The following is a 20,032-nucleotide window of genomic DNA, read 5'->3' on the forward strand; positions in this document are numbered from 1 at the left end:
CTGGTTCTACAAAGAGTGAAAATAACTTCATATCAGACCAAAGTCAAGATAACTCATTCAATGATGCTTATAGAATCTGTTAGTGTTGCTGAATCTTTTCCCTAACATTATCTTCAATTCTTGGTGGTGGTGGTGATGATGATGACGATGATAAGTTAATGATGATGAAGGCAGCATAATAAAAATAACTACTGTTTATTGAGCTATTACTATTGCTACAGCATTGTTTCCCGAATTTCCCTGAAAACAAGAATTTCTTAACTGTGCTTGCTGAATACATAGACTCCCAGGTTGCAACCCAAATCTACTCTATTACAATTCCTAGTGGATAAATTTGGGAAGGTTGGGGAACAGTATGCCAGGCTGGCTAGGTGCTCAGTACTATTCATTCATTATGATATTTGAGTCCCACAACAATTTTATGAGGTAGATTCTATGATTAATCCTATCATACAGATGAGAAGCCTGAGGGATAGAGAAGTTAAGTGACTTGCTTTTGCCAAAAACTTTGGATAGGATTTTCTTCAGGCCCTTTCACTGGAGTTCTAGGCCTGATGCTGAATTCCAACAGAAGCCCTCACAGGCTTAGCTGGCTTCTAGCAAAGCTTACATGAAATTCCCAATTTCTTGGTGTTCCTACGCAGGTTAAGACTATTCCAGTTTGGAAACTTGTCCCATCCTTCTTGGTTCCTGAAAGATTCGCTCCTGTGCTTCTCCTTTCCTTTCCAGCATTTCAAGGTCCACAGGCTTCTTCCTCTCCTCCTTGAGTAATTACTAAGATTTCAGAGAATTTGCACTTTAGGAAAGAATGTAAGTCTCATAATAAGTGCCACTGAAGAGGTGCAGAGACAGAAAGTGCTGTGAAAATTTGGAAAAGAGAAATAATTCTTATTCTGGAATATTAGAGATGGCATGGCATGGCCCAGTTCACTTGTGCAAATTCTGAGATATTGGTAGGTTTTCCACTGGCAGAGGTGAGGTGAGCTCACCAAAAAAAAAAAAAAAAAAAAAAAATTTTTGCTTCTTTTCTCTACTTTGCAAATTGGGTCTTTGTGACTTAGTCCAAGCAGGGGAAATAAATCTTAGCCCCATGATGGTTTAGCAGTCTAAGTCATCTGTTTCAAAATAGGATGGAATTACAACCAGCTGGTAGTAATTTTCAAATCCTGACCCTTGCAGAAAGGGGTGAGAATTCACCAGAAAGTCCATTTCTTCTCCAGGGCACCAAGCTACATTTCCCTCAGAGGGTGACATGGATGCGAAGAGACTTTTTGTTTTTATTTTTAATTTTGTTAGTAACTGCAAGCCACACTGTTCCGGTATTTTGAATACAGCATTTATAAGTTGAAAGTAGAAGAAGGGTACAGAATGTGCCATATTTTCTAGTTCATTGTTCCATGTCCATAAAACAAAAACACTTTTAAAAGGCAAATTTTATATTCTTCAAGGTAGCAGCAGTAGTAGTACTGTTCTCTCTGCCATTTACAGTGAAGGGTAAAACTTAAGCTGTTTGGACACTCCATCAGTCTTATTCATCCCTGCAGCAGCAACAGTTCTTTTCATTTCTAATATTTCACAGTTCTTAGCTATGAATAGGCTTTTCACCACTTGTTATAAGCTGAATTGTGTCCATCAAGGAGACTGACAGAAGTTCTAAGGCCCAGTACCTGTGCATGTGACTTTATTTGGAAATAGGGTCTTGGGAGTTTTAACCACGTTAAGATGACGTCATCAGTGTGGGCCCCAATCCAAGGGCCTGTGTAAAGACGGAGACAACAGGGAGAACGCAGCGTAAAGATGGAGGCAGGATCGGAGTGGTGCGTCTGCAAGCCAAGGGGCGCCGAGGAGTCCTGGTCATCCCCAGAAGCTGGAGGAAGGCATGGATCAGATTCTCCCTCAGAAAGAATCAACCCTTCAAACACTGAATGCAGCCTTCTGGCCTCCAGACTGTGAAGCAACAAATTTCTGCTGTTTTAAGCCACCCGGTTAGTGATACTGCCTCACAGCAGGCCTTGAAAATTAATACACCACCTTTATAAAAACTGTTCACAAAGGAACTCTGTGTAACATTACACATAAAACGTAACAAAAACACTTAATATGACAACTGTTGTAAATACGAAAAATATTATCACATGAAAGATAGTGGGAGATGTTATAGAGTTCACTGCCAGGTTACTTTGACGGAGAAGGAAAGAGACTGCTCACATTGAAGTTTGGTTCATCTTCGGAAAGGACCTGAGAGTTGGTCTAATCCAGGAGTGGGCAAACTAGGGCCTGCAGGCCAAAAGCAGCTGACGGGGCATAATCGTACAGACCCTGAGCTAAGAATAGCTTTTACATTTTTAAAATGTTCTTGAATGTGGGCCCGTCTCTTTTTTCCTTCCATCCAGAAGTTTCCGGAGCCTTAGAAAATGAAGAAACCACTAGAAGGAAGGATTTTAGATCCCCAAAAGATTGTGTGGCATAGACACCCTAACCCCCTACTCATGCTTTACTGTGATGTGAGAAATACAATTTAATTGTTTAGGCACTGAGATTTCTGTTACACACAGACAGGGGTTTTGTGTTATAATAGTTGCCTAATAGTTACTATTCTACCCTAATAGATGCTGTTATTCTCTAAGCCTAACTCAACCCGAACTCTAATAAAACCGGAAGAATATGCAATGGACAACCACATGTGGCCTGCAAAGGTGAAAATATTTGCTATTTGGTCCTTTACCAAAAAAAAAAAAAAAAAAAGTTTGCCAACCCTTTGCCTAGTCCAGTGATTTATAACGTTATTATTATTATTCAGTGAGAAATACTTAATTTTGTTAAAAAAAAAAAAAAACAGAGAGAGGGATAAACAAAACAGAGGAAAATGCTTCTGCTCTTCCTAAGGAAGCAGGGTCTGCAGTCTTGAATTCTCCCACTCAACCATCTTAGTTGCCCCTGACCTAATAGAGCTCTGGGTTCCACTGATAATCGTGATAGTGATATTGGCAACAATCAATTGAGTACACATAGCGTTTCACAACAGTACTAAACATGTCCCAGATACTCTTGAATTTCGTCTTCAAATTAATCATATGAAGGGTGTCCTATTAGCTCCATCTTTATACATGAAGACACTGGAGCTTAGATTAAATTAGTTGACCTACATCTGGTAAATGGCCAAGACAGAATTCATATTAATGGCCCTGTGGCTCCTATACCGCTAACTATGCCCACTGAGCTCTGTTCTTATGTGGTGTTACCTCCTCATCGAGGGCCCTAAGGTTCAGGGAGGTGAAGGAATATGTCTAAGGTCTCAGGCTAGTTGGTCATTGACTGGGTCTGGAGTTCAGGCCTCCTGACTTCCCATGTGATGCCCTTTCCACTGTCCCATTTGGGCTCATTTGTCCTGGCAGAATGTGAGTGGAGAACATAGACCAAACTGGCTCTGGGACTGGAGGGTAGGCAGGTGCATGGGTGGAGGTCCCGCATTCTCATTCTCATGCTCATTAGTTGGATGGGCCAGAGAAAAAGATTTATTTGACTTGGGACTGGTGGACCATTCTCTCTCCTACAGTTTCCTCTCATTGTCCCTGCTCGCAGAAGTGGTACCTCCCTCAGCAAAACCGCTCAGTGGCCTCACATCTCAGGAGAGGTCCCATACGTATTCTGTTCTCCAATAACTGCTGGCCATCGTCAACCAGATCCATTTCTCACACTGGCTTAGCCAGCCTTTCTCTCACTTTGCTCCCCATCCCTTTCTTCTGACTCCATCTTGTCCTATGGGTTACAAGCTTGGATCCATCTTCTGATTCAGACTCTAGATCCTCAAGAATCTGCCTCCCCTTGCTAGCACCTGAGAACTCCCTTGACTGAGGTTGGCTGATTGCTTCTTAACTCACCGCTTAGCATCGTTATACCCGGATTTTACCCAGAAGGACGCATTTCCAGGAAACTCATCCCAGTCTCATACTTGGGACCAGTAGCTCCCTCTTTCCCTGTGATATGTTTACCTTCTCCTCTGTGGGATGCACTGTGTATGCCAACCGCATCAACACCATTATGGTTGCCGATAGTATTAAGCTAATGGCTTTAGAGGACAGAAGTTTGTACTAGTGGTAAAAACAATGATAGTATAACTAATTCATTGAAAACTTTATACACATATGACCTTGTGAGGTAAGTACTATTATCATCTCCATGTTGCAGGTGGGGAAACTGAGGCACAGAAAGGTTAGACAACTTGTCCAAGGGCACAGAGCCAGGAAACATGGAACCAGACTTGGGACTTTCATATAAAGGTGCAGTCACCTTTGCTGGCTTCCTGCTGTATGTCAGGCCTTCCTCTTGGTGCGTCATACAAGTGGTGGGAAATTCTTGGGAGATATTTGCCCATATGTTTTCCATGGTATTTCCTGTGTTTCTCCCCATTAGGCAGCTAGGCCTTCTGTAAAACTTCAGGGAAGGGAAAACCAGTGAAACAAAGATAACAGAGGAGTCATATTTTTAGCTTTTGAGTCTCAAATGGCAGGTTCTGGTCATAAACCAAAGATTTGGAAGATTAAATGAAAAGCTGGGAAACTTTTTCTGCAGACCAGACAAGACTTTTCAAATTTGAGAAGGAGAGCCAGGGAAGCCAAGAAACCTGACATGATGGTTGAGTTCCCAGGAAGGAGTCCTAGCGTGTAGCACCTGCCTGCAGCCTGGCTAACCGGCGGGGCAATGGTGGAACATGCAGGCAGGGCTGAAGGTGGAAAGCTACATGGATCCGACATCCTTCTCAGGTTTAGATGAGTGCATCCTGCTTTGACTGAGATTACATCCCCATGATGAAGCCAAATAGTGACTCAAAATAGAAACTAAATCGAGTTATAAAAATATAAAAAGAAAGTTGCTTTCCTTACACAGCTGAGTTTGGGGGCCCATATGTACCCACACATTCATTATCTCTATTCTGCACACTGACCTGTGGAGTTACTTTTTATCATCCCCATATTATAGTGTTTGATTACAGAGTGGAAAAATTACTTGCCCAGGGGACACAGCTAATAAGTAGAAGAAAAAGTACATTAGGAGAAAAGTGGAAAATAAACAATGAAGGAAAAAGAAAAATAAAAGAAGTAGTGAGAACAGGTAGAGATCGCAAGGCATAACCTCCGAGTCACAATTCTCCCGGAAAGAACATTTCCCTTTATTCTCCAAAAAAGTGAACATTTTATCAGGATATACTTACATTTTATTTGGAGGAATAGTCATTTCCTTGTTCCCTTTTCCCGAAGATCTAGCTTGGAACCAGACGCTGTGAAAATGTAGCCAGCCTCCACAAAAGAGTTATTTCAACTGTGTCGTCGCTGCAAAAAAATTACATGTGAATCAGAGTTCTATCATGGAAATTATGCTTCAGGACAAATATGTTATGAATGATGGCTCATAAAATCATGCCAGTATGTATGCTATCACCGCATTCAATTATTTTAACCTGCTGTGAACTTGCTTGCGATAAATCATGGGAAAACTGAAGCGAACTATCTTAAGCCACTGCACTGTTTCACTCGCTCAAGTCATTCACGGCTCTAAAAATACAATTTATATCATCGGATTCCTGAAATTCTTTCAGTGCTTACATTCTGATTTAAGTGGCATTAAAGCTAGGGCGATTAAGCTGAGAAGTCCAAGGCTACCGACCAATGTCCCCCCGGGTATTAGCTGTCTATCAGATTGAGAACATTGTTTATCAGACTCCCAGGAAGAAAGCAATTACAACGTGGCCTGTGGGTTGGAAAAAGGCTTGAGATTCTCAGCCTGAAAAAGGAAGGATCTTTCAATAACAGCATGTGTGACACTTTTGGTGGGATTCATCTAGAGTAGGATGATCATAAAATTTAATAACCATCTTAGAATATTTTGGGAATTGATGGGGAGACCATTAACATTTATATCAGGAATAAAGTAGGACTGTTTTTTCAAACACACAACACAACTGTTTTTTCAAACACAGACAACGATTTAATAAGGGACTAATAAGGAACATGAAGTTGAATCTCCTTCAATGTTTAAGGACCACTTCTTAACTCCCTCCTCCATGACCCATCTGGAGAAAAAAGTGGGTTTTTAGCTGCATTTTCTCCACAGTCCTGACATTATTCTTCATATTCCTCGGGAACACGGGAGCAGCTGATATTGCTTCTACAAGCTACTGCACGGTATTTGTGCACAAGCAAAAAGCGGACTGGGTTAGGTTTGAAGGTATCGCTTTTATAAACACAGGGTTAGGAGATGTGAGACAGGAAGTTATGGAGTTACAGAGTGATTGTGAGAAAACACCTCCCTGGGAAAGAACCAAGGCAGTGTGAATCAAGTATTGTGGACAGTAACTTCTCCAGGCTCAATTTCCTCCACCCGTAAAATTAGGTAGCTAGACTAGACCCGTGATTTCCATCCAGGCAGCGTATTAGGGTCACCTGGAGAATGTACCAATGTCCTCGCCCACTCCAAGAGATTTTATTTAATTAGGCTGGGATGGGAATCCCCCAGGGACTCTGATGTTCAGCCTGGGCTGAGAACTGCTAGAAGACTGGAATGTTTCTCTACCGACTTTTATTGGGCAGCTTCTGTGATGGTCTGAGCTTTTGGGAACATTGAAAAAGGAAGCTGCAAGAGTGATCCATTGCCATTGGCGTTGGCTGGTTACAATTGGAATGGTTCTGATGCAATGTTTACTAGGATGCTTTGTGGAGTTTTCTACCCGCTGCCCCATGGCTGGGGACAAACCACTAGTAAATTACATTCCCTCCTAGGAGTACAGAGAATATGGCCTGGGTACGGAAAGAAGCCTAGTAAGTCTTAAGCAAGTTTCTACGTAGCTGATGTCCTCAACATTATAATGTGATTAAAAATATATAAAGCTCTTCCTGGGGTTCCAGTTTCATGCCCTGCATTGACCAGGGCCAGATTTCAAAGTGAACATGAATCTTTCTAGGTCAAACGTTTATTCCACCATTGAGGCACTTCTTACATAAGGCTTTGAGACACTGCCTGTGACACAGGGACTTGGAAAATGATTATGGATGTAAAACTATGATGAGAAAACCCTCCTCATCAACCGTATTCCAGGGATTTCTGGATTTGATTACCAGCTTTCCAATGCTTGACGATTTGACTGGTATTGAACGCTTTCTCATTTTTCCTGATAGGGACTACTAAGCACTTTATGTTCTTTCTCCCAGTTGGCAACTCAACAAAGGCCAGCCATAAAAACCTCCACTTGTGTAATAAACTGTTGTACGATCTACTGCTTATGAACAAGGTCCCTGAAAATGTGCAACCTTTCTGCACATTAAACACAAAACAGATGGAGGTTTGAAAATAACTTTCTTCTTCACGGGAGGGAAAAGTTAAAGGAGGGAGAGTAAAACTCATGGTCAGAGGCCTAACTTCCCAAGCCAGGGGCTGAACTCTCCATCCAGGTTGACAGGGACGGCTGTATTCTTTCAAAGATACTGCATACCCTCGGGGACCTGGGAGGTAGGGGGCAGAGGACCGTTAAACTTTAGGAAAATGGCCGGGTGCGGTGGCTCACGCCTGTAATCCCAGCACTTTGGGAGGCCGAGGCGGGCGGATCACAAGGTCAGGAGATCGAGACCACGGTGAAACCCCGTCTCTACTAAAAATACAAAAAATTAGCCGGGCGCGGTTGTGGGCGCCTGTAGTCCCAGCTACTCCGGAGGCTGAGGCAGGAGAATGGCGTGAACCCGGGAGGCGGAGCTTGCAGTGAGCTGAGATCCGGCCACTGCACTCCAGCCTGGGCGACAGAGCGAGACTCCGTCTCAAAAAAAAAATAAAAATAAAAATAAAAATAAAAACTTTAGGAAAATGGTGCATACAGTCATGGAGAGTGAAGCCGGCTGAGCTGCCACTCACTAGCTGGATAATCGAGGCAAGTCACCAATTTCTTTGAATCTGTTGTTTAAGCCTCATGTGTAAAATGGTGATAACCTGGAGCTCTAGACCCCACACACCCTGGGGAACGGAGTAGCTGAAAATGTAAATACTCTCCCCGTTACTATTGTTTTCAATTTTCTTTTGTTTATTTGCTGGTTTTACATGTGTAAAAAACCAAATTACATCTCTTAACTCCTGGGACAGAAGAAATGGCGGAGCCAATAATTTATAAACGATGTAGGTATGCATGCAGGTGTGCACAAATTAATATATGTCTATTTATTTTCTTATAGTTTGTCCTGTTTCCACAGAAGGAAATTGAGGTAGTTTACAAGGATACTCATTTATCATATACTGCTTAATAGTATATAATTTTATTTGTGGAAATGACAGAGTTTGGTTATTAAAGGAAACTGAAACTTCATCTCAGAATAATAAAAGCACCACCTTCCATTTGTGGGATGTCCCTGAGAGCAGTAAACATGCTCCCCCTATTGTAAAGTATAGATATTAAAGTCTTTATAAAATGTCTTGACATCTACATGAGGTTTTCTTCAAAAAAGAGAATCATGTGAAGTGTTGAATGAGATATCTTCTTATTTTATTTTATTTTATTTTTGAGACAGAGTCTAGCTCTTGTTGCCCAGGCTGGAGTGCAATGGCGCAGTCTCGGCTCACTGCAACCTCTACCTCCCGAGTTCAGGTGATTCTCCTGCCTCAGCCTCCAGAGTAGCTGGGATGACAGGCACACACCACCACGCCCAGCTAATTTTTGTATTTTTGGTAGAGATGGGGTTTCACCACGTTGGCCAGGTTGGTCTTGAACTCCTGAGCTCAGATGATCCTCTTGTCTTGGCCTTCCAAAGTGCTGAGATTACAGGTGTGAGCCCACGCACCTGGCCTGAATGAGAAATCTTCTAAAGGAATAAGATGCCACAAGAATGGGGTGGGAAGACTGGACTTTTAACTGGTTTTGTCAGTCAGAATACAGTGAGGGAAGCAGAAATGACATCGGGAATTTCGAACAAGCAGGATTTAATACAAGAATAATTCCTCAGGTGTTGGAAGACTGGATGCGCAAAAGGAATACTGAGGAAGTTTGGTTATTCGGTTTCCTTTAATAATCAAACTCTGTCATCTCCACAAATAAAATTATATACTATTAAGCAGTATATGATAAATGAGTATCCTTATAAACTACCTCAATTTCCTTCTTGGAAAACAGGGCAAACTATAAGAAAATAAATATGCATATATTAATTTGTATATACGTGCATGCATCCCTACATCATTTATAAATTATTGGCCCTGTCATTTCTTCTGTCTCAGGAATTAGATATGTAATTTGCTTCTACCTCTGAGCTGATGCAACATAAGGAAAAAGATGCAAGTTGTTGAGGCAGTGGTGCTCAGATCTCTGAGGAAGGGGCATAGCCACTGCTGATGGCGGCTCTACAGGATATAGAAGGTTCTGGAAGCTTCAGAAAAGCCCGGCGGTTACAGGCACCTGCCTCTATCTGAGCAACACTAAATTAGTAAAGTAGGAGACCATTCTCTCTCTAGCACCACCTATTGGCAGAACATAAGAAGTCAGCAGATGAGGGCGTAGGTTGCAGAAGGATGGGTGTGGAGCTGAGAAGCAAGAGGGCATGACTGGTGCAAGGGGCCGGGCATTAGCTGGAGACACTTGTGGAGTAGGATGGTGGGCAACATCCATGAAAAACAACGGAGACAGATGCAAGAGGAAACTAAGTTCTGTGGCCACATTTTCCCAGAAGCGAGAAAGCAGCAAGTAAGGAACCGATTGAATGCTATTGCAAAACAGACCGCATTGATGCCCAAAGAAAGCTCATTGTCCTCTAACAAACTCTTCCATAATTGTTTAGTGAGTGGGCGAGAATTAGCAAAGATAACAGAGCTACTAAGTGGTAGTGATTTTTTTCTACCATCCACATATTTGCCCAATAGTCCCAGCTGTTTTACTCTGCTCTGCTTAGCTGCCAGCCAGAGCACTGCAGCAAGTGACTGGACTTTATATGCATATAACACTTTTTTTTAAACAAAGTCTGTTAATTTATTTAATCCTCCTGCATGGCTACTCATCCATAAAAATATGATGCATTCAAAAATGTGTCTACTTCCTTGGTGCGTGTGAAAGGGAAACAAGCCAGACTAAAAAAAGCTACATATTATATGATTTCATTCATATGATGTTCTGGAAAAGGCAAAGCTATAGAATAGAAAACACTATATCAGTAATTGTCAGGGCTTGGGGAAGGAGGAGTAGTTGGTTACAAAGAGGTTGCAGAAGGGAATTTTTAGGGTGATAGAACCATTGTGTGTGGCAAAGTAGGAGAGGATTAATGACTCTCTGCACTTGTCAAGACCCATGAAACTTTATAGCACAAAATGTGAATTTCAATGTATGCAAAGTAAAAAAAAAAAAAAAGCCACAGGATGTTAGGGGACCCTAGAATAGAATGTAGAATGTGATAGAAGAATCTGTGTTACAATATATGACACAACCTCACTGCAGGATATGGGTGGGGGACAGGGAGGACTGAACTAAGTAACTTCGGAAAACAGCATTTTGACTGAAAACTGGAAGGCTAAACACAAAAGCAGCTGTATCTGTACAATGTACTCTAGTTGGTAATGTTGTTTCTTGTGGGATTACTGGTTAACAGTTCCAGAACTGTGTTCCATGCATAGCAGGTTTGACAAGTAAATAAGTAAGTGGATGGTAGAGGACAGTAGCCAGTTTTCTTGCTATTCAAGAGGAGAGTTATAGAAAAGCAAAGGTAGGAAGCTAGGATGAAGTAATTTGTCCTGGATGAGAATCAGCATGAAATCAGGTTTAGCTATATATATATGTATATAAAATGAATGCATGTAGAACTCCTTATGGTACATGTGTATACGCAGGCAGGTCTGTCCACTGGGAGAGCCTAGAAACAGTAACACCTGTGTAACAATAAGCCTATCAAGTGCCCTGACCTCAGTTACTATTCTCCAATCAAGAAACCAGGGCTCCTCGGGGAAATGGCTGGTTCCAGGACTGGTGCAAGAAGCTTACAAAAATGAGCCTGGATTATCTTGTAGGGTGAGAAAGTAAGAAAATGCTCAAAAATCAAACTGATGGGGGACATGCATGTCAGAGAGACTTATGGGCCAACCTGAAAGAGCTCCCAATGACTGAAGCTGGAACGCGCTGAGCAACAAAATAAATAATGTAGCATATTATTATAACCCCAAATGCAAAATAAAAATCCGTTAAGTCTGTACTGATCTAAATATGTAAGTAAATAAATAAAGACAAATCTTCCCTTACAGAAGAATAACAAATTATTTATTTATTTATTTATTTATTTATTTTTGAGACAGAGTTTCGCTCTTGTTGCCCAGGTTGGAGTGTAATGGCGCAATCTCAGCTCACCACAACCTCCGCCTCCTGAGTTCAAGTGATTCTCCTGCCTCAGCCTCCCGAGTAGCTGGGATTACAGGCATGTGCCACCATGCCGGGCTAATTTTGTATTTTTGGTAAAGATGGGGCTTCTCCATGTTGGTCAGGTTGGTCTCAAACTCCCAACCTCAGGTGATCCACCTGCCTCGGCCTCCCAAAGGACTGGGATTACAGGTGTGAGCCACCGTGCCCAGCCGACAAATAATTGATGTAAATATTGCTTTCTCCAGGAGGTGACAGGCTTCCAAAGAGTAGCATATGAATAGGGATGAAGAATGTGACTCCGCAGTGGAGAGACGCGACAAACACTGCCTCATCCAGAGGCTGAATGTTAATGTCGTTAGTTGGTAGCATGAATTTCTGATACCCTATGATGGGAAAGGCACTTCCCCTCTATAGCAGCCTTCCCCAAAGTCCATAATCCTAGTCTAACTGTGAGAAAATTGAGGAAAATTTTACAACATACCTGACCAGGACTCATCAAAACTGTCAATGACATTTAAAAAAATAATGGAAAGATTGAGAAATTGTCAGAGATAAGAGGAGAGAGGAGAGACACAATGACAAAATGTCATGTGGTATCCTGGAGCAGAAAAAAAGACATTAGTGGGAAAAAAATAGTGAAACCAGAATAAAGTGTAGTTTAGTTTTCAGTAATGTACCACTGTTGCTTTCTTGCTTGTTGCAAATACACCATGATAATGTAGGACATTAGCAATAAGGGAAATTGGATGAGGGGTATACGAGAACCTTTGCGACTTTTCTATAAATTTACAACTATTCAGAATTTTTTAAATATACTAAAATACCATTGATATGGTTTGGATATGTATCCTCTCCAAGTCTCATTTTGAAACGTAATCCATTTTTTTTTTTTTTCTTTTTTTGAGACGGAGTCTTGTTCAGTTGCCCAGGCTGGAGTGCAGTGGCGTGATCTTGGCTCATTGCAAGCCTCCACCTCCTGGGTTCAAGCAATTCTCCTGCCTCAGTCTCCATTGTAGCTGGGATTACAGGCACACACCACCACACCTGGCTAATTTTTTTTTTTTTTTTTTTGAGATGGAGTCTCGCTTTGTTGCCCAGACTGGAGTGCAGTGGTGTGATCTCGGCTCACTGCAAACTCCGCCTCCCGGGTTCACGCCATTCTCCTGGCTCAGCCTCCCGAGTAGCTGGGACTACAGGCGCTTGCCTCCACGTCCGGCTAATTTTTTGTATTTTTTTTAGTAGAGATGGGGTTTCACAGTGTTAGCCAGGATGGTCTCGATCTACTGACCTCGTGATCCACCCGTCTTGGCCTCCCAAAGTGCTGGGATTACAGGCCTGAGCCACTGCACCTGGCTGAAACATAATACTTAACGTTGAAGGTGGAGCCTGGTGAGAGATGTTTGGGTCATGGGGGCGGGTCCCTCACGAGTGACTTGGTGCCCTCCCTATGGTAATGAGTGTGCTCTTGTGAGTTCACAAGAGACATGATTGTTTGAAAGTATATCACTTCATCTGTCTCGTTCTCAATCTCCACATGACACACTGGCTCCCCATCACCTTCTGTTATGATTGGAAGCTTCTTGAGGCCTCACCAGGAGCAGATGCTGGTACAGCCTGTACAGCCTGCAGAAACAATAGCCAATGAAACATCTTTTCTTCACAAATGACCCAGCCTCGGGTATTTTTTAATAGCAATGCAAAAATGGCCTCATACAACCAATTACAAAACATCCCCAAATATCAAATACCTAGAGATAAAATGAACAAAGATACTTTAGATTGCTATCTAAAAAAACCCAAGTTATTGCTGAGACATTACATTTAACCTAAGCAACACAAACGATACGCTGTGTTCATGGATTGCAAACTCAATATTATTAACATAACAATTGCCCCAAACCTAATTAATTGAACCTAGCAGAATTCTTTTTTGTAGAAATTGACAAGACAATTTTGAAATTTATATGGGCATGCCAAAGGGGCCTAAAACAACTGTGGAAAAAACAAACAAACAAACAAACAAAAACCACAGTTGGAGCACTTATTCCACCTAACTTCAAGACTTACTTTTTTTTTTTTTTTTTTTTGCTCTTGTTGTCCAGGCTGGAGTGCAGAGGCACAATCTTAGCTCACTGCAACCTCTGCCTCCGGGGTTCCAGTGATTCTCCTGCCTCAGCCTCCCGAGTAGCTGGAATTACAGGTGCCCACCACCATGCCTGGCTAATTTTTTGTATTTTTAGTAGGGACGGGGTTTCATCATGTTGGCCAGGCTGGTCTCGAACTCCTGACATCAGGTGATCCACCTGCCTCAGCCTCCCAAAGTGCTGCGATTACAGGCGTGAGCCACCATGCCTGGCCAAAACTTAATATTAATGACTATAATCAGAACTGTGTTGTATTAACAACAACAAAAATGGACAAGTTATCATTGGAACAGAATAGAGAGCCCACAGATAGACCCAATTACACACAAATGATTTTTGAAAAAATGTAAAAGCAATTCAATGGAAAGGAAAATCTCTGCAACAAATGATATTGGAACAACTGGAATCCAATATGGTAAAAAGAAGGTCAATCTCTATCTCACAACAAGTCACAAATTAATTTGACATAGGCCACAAGCTACATGTAAAAACTGGAACTATAAAACTTCTAGAAGAAATCATAAGGCAAAAAAATCTTCTCACCTTAGAGATACAAAGATTTCTTAGAGAAGCCACAAAAAAAAAAAAAAAACCAGTTATCATTAACAAGATGATAGATGGAAGTTCATCAAAATTTAAAACTTTGTCATTAAAAAAACCATCAAGAAAATTAATGGGCACACCACAGACTGGCAGAAAATATTCACAACACATATATCTTGTGAAGGGCCCGTATCCACAATATATGAAAACTTTTATAACTCAATAATAGAAGAAAAATGACCTAATAAAAATAAGCAAAGATTTGAAGAGAGAGTGCACGAAAGAAGACAGGAGAATGGACAAAAACGTGTAAGAAAGTTTCCCTCATCAGCATCGGTGATTTGGGAAATGCAAATTAAAACCACAAAAAGGTTTTACTGCACACCATTAGAGTGGTTAAAATGAAAATAATTGGGCTGAGCATGGTGGCTCATGCCTGCAATCCCAGCACTTTTGGAGGCTGATGTGGGAGGATTGCTTGAGGGCAAGAGTTTGAGACCAGCCTGGCCAACATAGCAAGACCCTGTCTCCACAAACCTTTTTTTGAAGTTAGCCAGGTGTGGTTGTGGTGGTGTGACCTATAGCACTAACTCTGTGGGAAGATGGATTGAGGCCAGGAATTCTAGGCTGCAGTAAGATATAATTGCACTACTGCTCTCCAACCTGGGTGACAGAGCAAGACCCTGTAACTAAAAAAAAAAAAAAAAAAAAAAAAAAAAGACCAAAAAAAGAAAAAGAAAATGATGATTGATCACATCAGATCAAATACTGGAGAGGATTCAAAGTAACGGAGACTCTCATGCGTTACTGGTAGGCAAGTAAAATTGTGCAATCACTTTGAAAATTGTTTGGAAGTTTCTTAAAAGCATACCTTTATCCTATGACCTACAATTCTACTTCTAGGTATTTATCAAAAGAAATGAAAACATGTGTTCCCAAAAAGAGTTGTACAAAGATATTCATAGCATATTCTTAATAATCCCAAACTGAAATACTCATCAGCATCAACTGAAGAACAGATACATTGTACAATGGAATATTACTCAATTGTAAGAAGGAATGAACTACTGCTTTATCTAACAGTCGGGATGAATCTCAGAAACATTATTCTGGGTGAAAAGTCAGAAACCAAAGAATATGTGCTATGTTATTTCATTTACATGAAATTCTAGAATGGACAAAACTAACCTGTGGTGATAGTGTTTGCTTCTGATGGTGAATAACTGGGAGGGGCACAAGGAATTTCTAGGATAAACTAAGTATTCTCTAACTTGATGAGAGAGTTACACAGGTGTGAGATCGCACCACTGCACTCCAGCCTAGGCGACAGAAAGAAACCCCATCTTTAAAAAAAAAAAAAGAGAGAGAGAGAGAGAAAGGTGTAATTTGTCAAAACAGATCGAAATTGTATGCATCACTGTATGCAGATTATGTCTCATTTTAAAAAGCATCCACGCGAATTATGAAAGCTCTAGAAGCAGTGTAAGAATAATACAAATTCTGGCCAGTGTGGTGGCACACTTCTGTAATCCCAGCACTTTGGGAGGCCGAGGTGGTGGATCGCCTGAGATTAGGAGTTTGAGACCAGCCTGGCCAACATGGTGAAACCCTGTCTCTACTAAAAATACAAAAATTATTTTGTATTTTTGTATGGTGGTGTGGTGGTATGTGCCTGTAATCTCAGCTACTCGGGAGGCTGAGGCAGGATAATCATTTGAACCAGGGAGGCGGAGGTTGCAGTGAGCCAAGGTCACGCAATTGTACTCCAGCCTGGGCAACAGAGTGAGACTCTGTCTCAAAAAAAAAAAAAAGAAGAAGAAAAAGAAAAAAAAAGAATAGCATAAATTCAATGATATAAGACATTGAAAAGGAGATGGTTAAAAAAGAGAATAAAATAGAAAACTGAATTGGAGAGGATAAATTGAGGGCCCAAATTGTATAAATATACAATAAATTTAGTAGAAAGAAATAAAATTGACATTGCTGAATACTTCATTACTAACACATAGAAAAGGACTGAAATAATCATAAGGATAAAAGAAAATCCCAAGATAATAAAGTGATTAGATCATGATCATATGACCAATATGACCATGCACACCTCAGCTGCCCGTAACCGAGACCTTCTATCAATAACTCGAAGCCCTTTCTACCGTCATCTCTTACATCTCATTCTGACCTATCTACTCAGAGCACCTGGTATCCTGACCCTGAAATTTTTCAACTTCACTAGGACCTTCAATTTAAAAAGCATTTTTCAATGTTTTTCACATTTTGATGTTCTACTTCCTTCTTACCCAGATGAAATTCCATGGTCAATAATTATTGTTCCCTTGGACAAACCCCCAATTCCTTTGTCCTTCCCTAACTTTACAATTCTCACTTAGCAAAAGCAGAACATTGGTTAAATTCAACTTTCTGCCTCTCCTGCTGCTATACACAAGTTGAATGTAGGTGGAAAAATTCGTACAAACACACTGGCCTCAATTTAAGTTCATTATTATCCCCCTCAAGTGGACCTTAGTGCTGTCTGCAATTGCACATACTTGCTTAGACAATTATCTTCCAGTCTCCCGAGCGACAGTTTAACTCCCTATCCTCTCTGCTCAAACCTCCAGTACCTCCTTCCCCATTCTTATCCTTAGTTAGACATATGACTTCTTACTTCACTGAGATCTTCAGAGCCATCAGCAGAGAAGCTCCACAGATGTCCACCACAACGTCTCTACACACCTGCCGGTGTCTGCACTCACATGTTCTGTCTCTCTGTGTGGTCTTACGCAAAAACCATCCACACTCCCATCTAAGGCCAACAGCTGTACTAAGGCACCAGGCTCCTGACCCCTTGCTCACACGGGGAACCTCATTCAACAGTTAACTCCTCTCACCCATTTTTAGTTCTGTACCGTATTATTCCTATCAGTCAAGTAACATGCCACTGTTTCTTAAAAATAAAACCAAAAGTCCTCTCTCTTGGCCTTACCTCACTCATTGATTATTATAAGATTTATTTGTTCTTTTTTTTGCAGCAAAACTCTTTTTGTAATGACAGCAGCAACAAAGTTATGTAATCCTAATGGTCTCCAATTTGTTTCCTCTCATTGTCTTTTAAATTCATTCTAATTAAACTTTACCCAAACTACTCCTCTTACCAAAGTTGTCAGCAAACTCTATGTTGCTAAATCCAATGTCAATTATTAAGTTCTCACTTTTTTTTTTTTTTTTTTTGGCCGTATCAACAATATTTTCAACTGATCATTCCTTCCTTCTTTGACACATTTTCACCTGGTTTCCAAAACACCAAACACTTTCTTAGCTTGCCTTTCACCTCACTGATAATATATTGAGTCAGTCATCTCAGCCATCTCCTCTGTTTTACTTCTGCCTCACCTTTTAATTTCAGTGTTTCCTGGGGCTTAATGTTTGGTCCTCATTTCTTCTCTGCCTCATTCAATCCCTTGGAGAAATTATTTGGTTAACAAAATTAGAGCTGCAGCCAGATCTCTTTCTTGAACTCCACATTTGTTTGCCCAACTATCTATTCAACTTCTTCACATGAATGTCTGATAAATATCTCAAATTCGGTATGTCCCAAACTGAATTCCTATGCACTCCATTTTCTAGTTGCTTAAGCTAAAAAATTATCTAGTTAACCCTGACTCTTCCTATTTCTCTCAAATTCCATACATGATCCAACGCTCTCTCTGCTTTCAAAGTAGAAAGCTTTGTTCAGAGTCACTAGGTTATAACCAAGGTGTTGGTCAGGCTGTCCTTCCCTCAACTAGGGAAGAAATCTGCTTCCAAGCTTACTCAGGTTGTTGGCAGAATCTGACTCATCATATCTCTGGCTGCCGTCTTTGTCTACGATTTATCACCATATACTTGCACCTAGAAAATGGGTTGAAACCATTGCATTTCCTACCGAACGCAGAGCACATTTGTAGTCATCAAATACAATTATTAAAATCTTGTTTGGAAAACTGATTTGGATCAGGAATCCTATGTTAATATTACCATGTAAACTAGCATTTACTGTAAAGTAAGAAGTCTTATTGATTCTGGAAGACTTCTTTGACTAGTTGGAAGTGAGAGTAAGTTCTTACTCATCCTTTTTGCCTTTATTTTCATCTGACAATCACTTTTCTTTTTTTTCTTTTTTTTGAGATGGAGTCTCACCCTGTTGCCCGGTGTTGCCCAGGCTGGAGTGCGATGGTGCGATCTTGGCTCACTGAAACCTCCGCCTTCCAGGTTCAAGCGATTCTCCTGCCTCAGGCTCCTGAGTAGCTGAGATTACAGGTGTCTTTCACCATGCCTGGCTAATTTTTTGTATCTTTAGTAGAGACAGGCTGTCACCATGTTGGCCAGGCTGGCCTCAAACCCCTAACCTCATGATCCGCCTGCCTCGGCCTCCCACAGTGCTGGGATTACAGGCATGAGCCACCGCACATAGCTGACAATCACTTTTCAAGTAACAGAACAGTATTTTTGGACATGCTCATTCTTATACCAAACTTCCAAGACTTTTAAGTTACACAAACTTTTTTTTCAGAATGTCAAAGGGGATAATTATCTTCCTCCAAAGATAAGCAAGACTTCATCATTCTATCCAAAGCCTACAGTAAGTAGACTTTTGATTTTTTGACCTCTCACCTCTGAGTACAAATAATGTCTGTATTTGAAGTTTTCCTTTGAGTACATTAGTCAGTATAAATTCAACACTTGACACAAGGACACATGCGTGAGGGTACATGTGTCCACTGTTAATGTTCTTCGATGATGACCGAGAAATTCCATCACATATGATACATCTACATTCTTTCATTAAGCCTACTGTATACCAGATGACTTCCACAATTTTGCAGGAAGTGCTGATCTCCATTTTCTAATTTTCTTCTACTTTTGAAAGAACTGAGACTATATTGTCATCGTTAAACATTATTTTGGAGGTTCAGGTAAGGCCTTCTCGCTAAGAGGTGGTTTTCACATAAAGGAGAAAACTGGCCTTGGTTTTAGAAGACTTAGATCCACTTCTGGCTGTGCCACTACTCGCTGGGAAACTTGAGCAAACGACTTAATATCTCAACTTCAACAGAATACTTACACATCGTGCAGGATTATAATGAGTATCAAGTGAGGTAATGGGGGTAAACACATATTTAAACTGGTAAAAGTTCTGCTCAAGTATAATTCAACAATTTCCACAGCCACTTTACCTTGGTGAATAAACACACTTAATCATACCCTGATACAATTTTCTCGTGGTACACTGGAGTCTTGCAAATGCCTAAGGAGGGATAGATCGTAAAATAATGTAGTAACCCAGGTCGAGAAACAACACGTGGCATTGCTCTGCCTGTGTCATGCCACACTGAAAAGGGTAAGGCAAGGGCACAGTTAGCCTTCTGGTTTTGTACTTTCTTTCTTTTCTTTTTTCTTTCTTTTTTTTTTTTTTTTTTTTGGTTGAGATGCAGTCTCACTCTGTCGCCAGGCTGGAGTGCAGTGGCGTGATCTCGGCTTACTGCAACCTCTGCCTCCTGGGTTCAAGTGATTCTCCTGCCTCAGCCTCCCTAGTAGCTGGCACTACAGGAGCACACCACCACACCCAGCTAATTTTGTATGTGTGTGTGTAGTAGAGATGGGGTTTCACCATGTTGACCAGGATGGTCTCCATCTCTTGATCTCATGATCCGCCCACCTCAGCCTCCCAAAGTGCTGGGATTAGAGGCGTGAGCCACTATGCCTGGCCGGTTTTGTACTTTCTTACATCCCTTGCTTTGACAGTGCATAAGTTTTCTATTGCTGCATATCAAATGACCAGAAACACAGTGGCGTAAAACAGTACACATTTATTTCATAGTTAGGAAACTGAGTATAGCCTAGCTGAGTGATTTCTTCAGAGTCACTAGGCTGTAACCAAAGTGTTGTTCAGGTTATATTTTCATTCGATGGCTCAACTAGGGAAGAATCTACTTCCAAG

General features: G+C 41.1%; 1 protein-coding gene and 1 long non-coding RNA gene across 2 annotated transcripts in view; one reads left to right on the top strand and one right to left on the bottom strand.

Annotated features, from left to right (window-relative positions):
- The window catches only part of MYOCD (myocardin), a 221,284-nt gene extending 215,806 nt beyond the window's left edge, over window positions 1–5,478 (bottom strand). Inside the window, exons 1-2 of the mRNA XM_050765608.1 lie at window positions 5,459–5,478; window positions 5,213–5,330 (exon numbers count right to left, since the gene is read on the bottom strand). The gene's annotated coding sequence lies outside the window, so the exon portion shown is untranslated. The remainder of the gene's footprint in view (window positions 1–5,212; window positions 5,331–5,458) is intronic.
- On the top strand, window positions 1,739–18,676 carry LOC126939851 (uncharacterized). The gene is made up of 3 exons (XR_007720471.1): window positions 1,739–1,985; window positions 2,610–2,696; window positions 18,605–18,676. It is a non-coding gene; the product is annotated as an uncharacterized LOC126939851 (long non-coding RNA).
- The last annotated feature ends 1,356 nt before the right edge of the window (window positions 18,677–20,032 follow it).

This window comes from Macaca thibetana, chromosome 16, assembly GCF_024542745.1.
Source record: "Macaca thibetana thibetana isolate TM-01 chromosome 16, ASM2454274v1, whole genome shotgun sequence".
Classification (NCBI taxonomy): Eukaryota; Metazoa; Chordata; class Mammalia; order Primates; family Cercopithecidae; genus Macaca; species Macaca thibetana.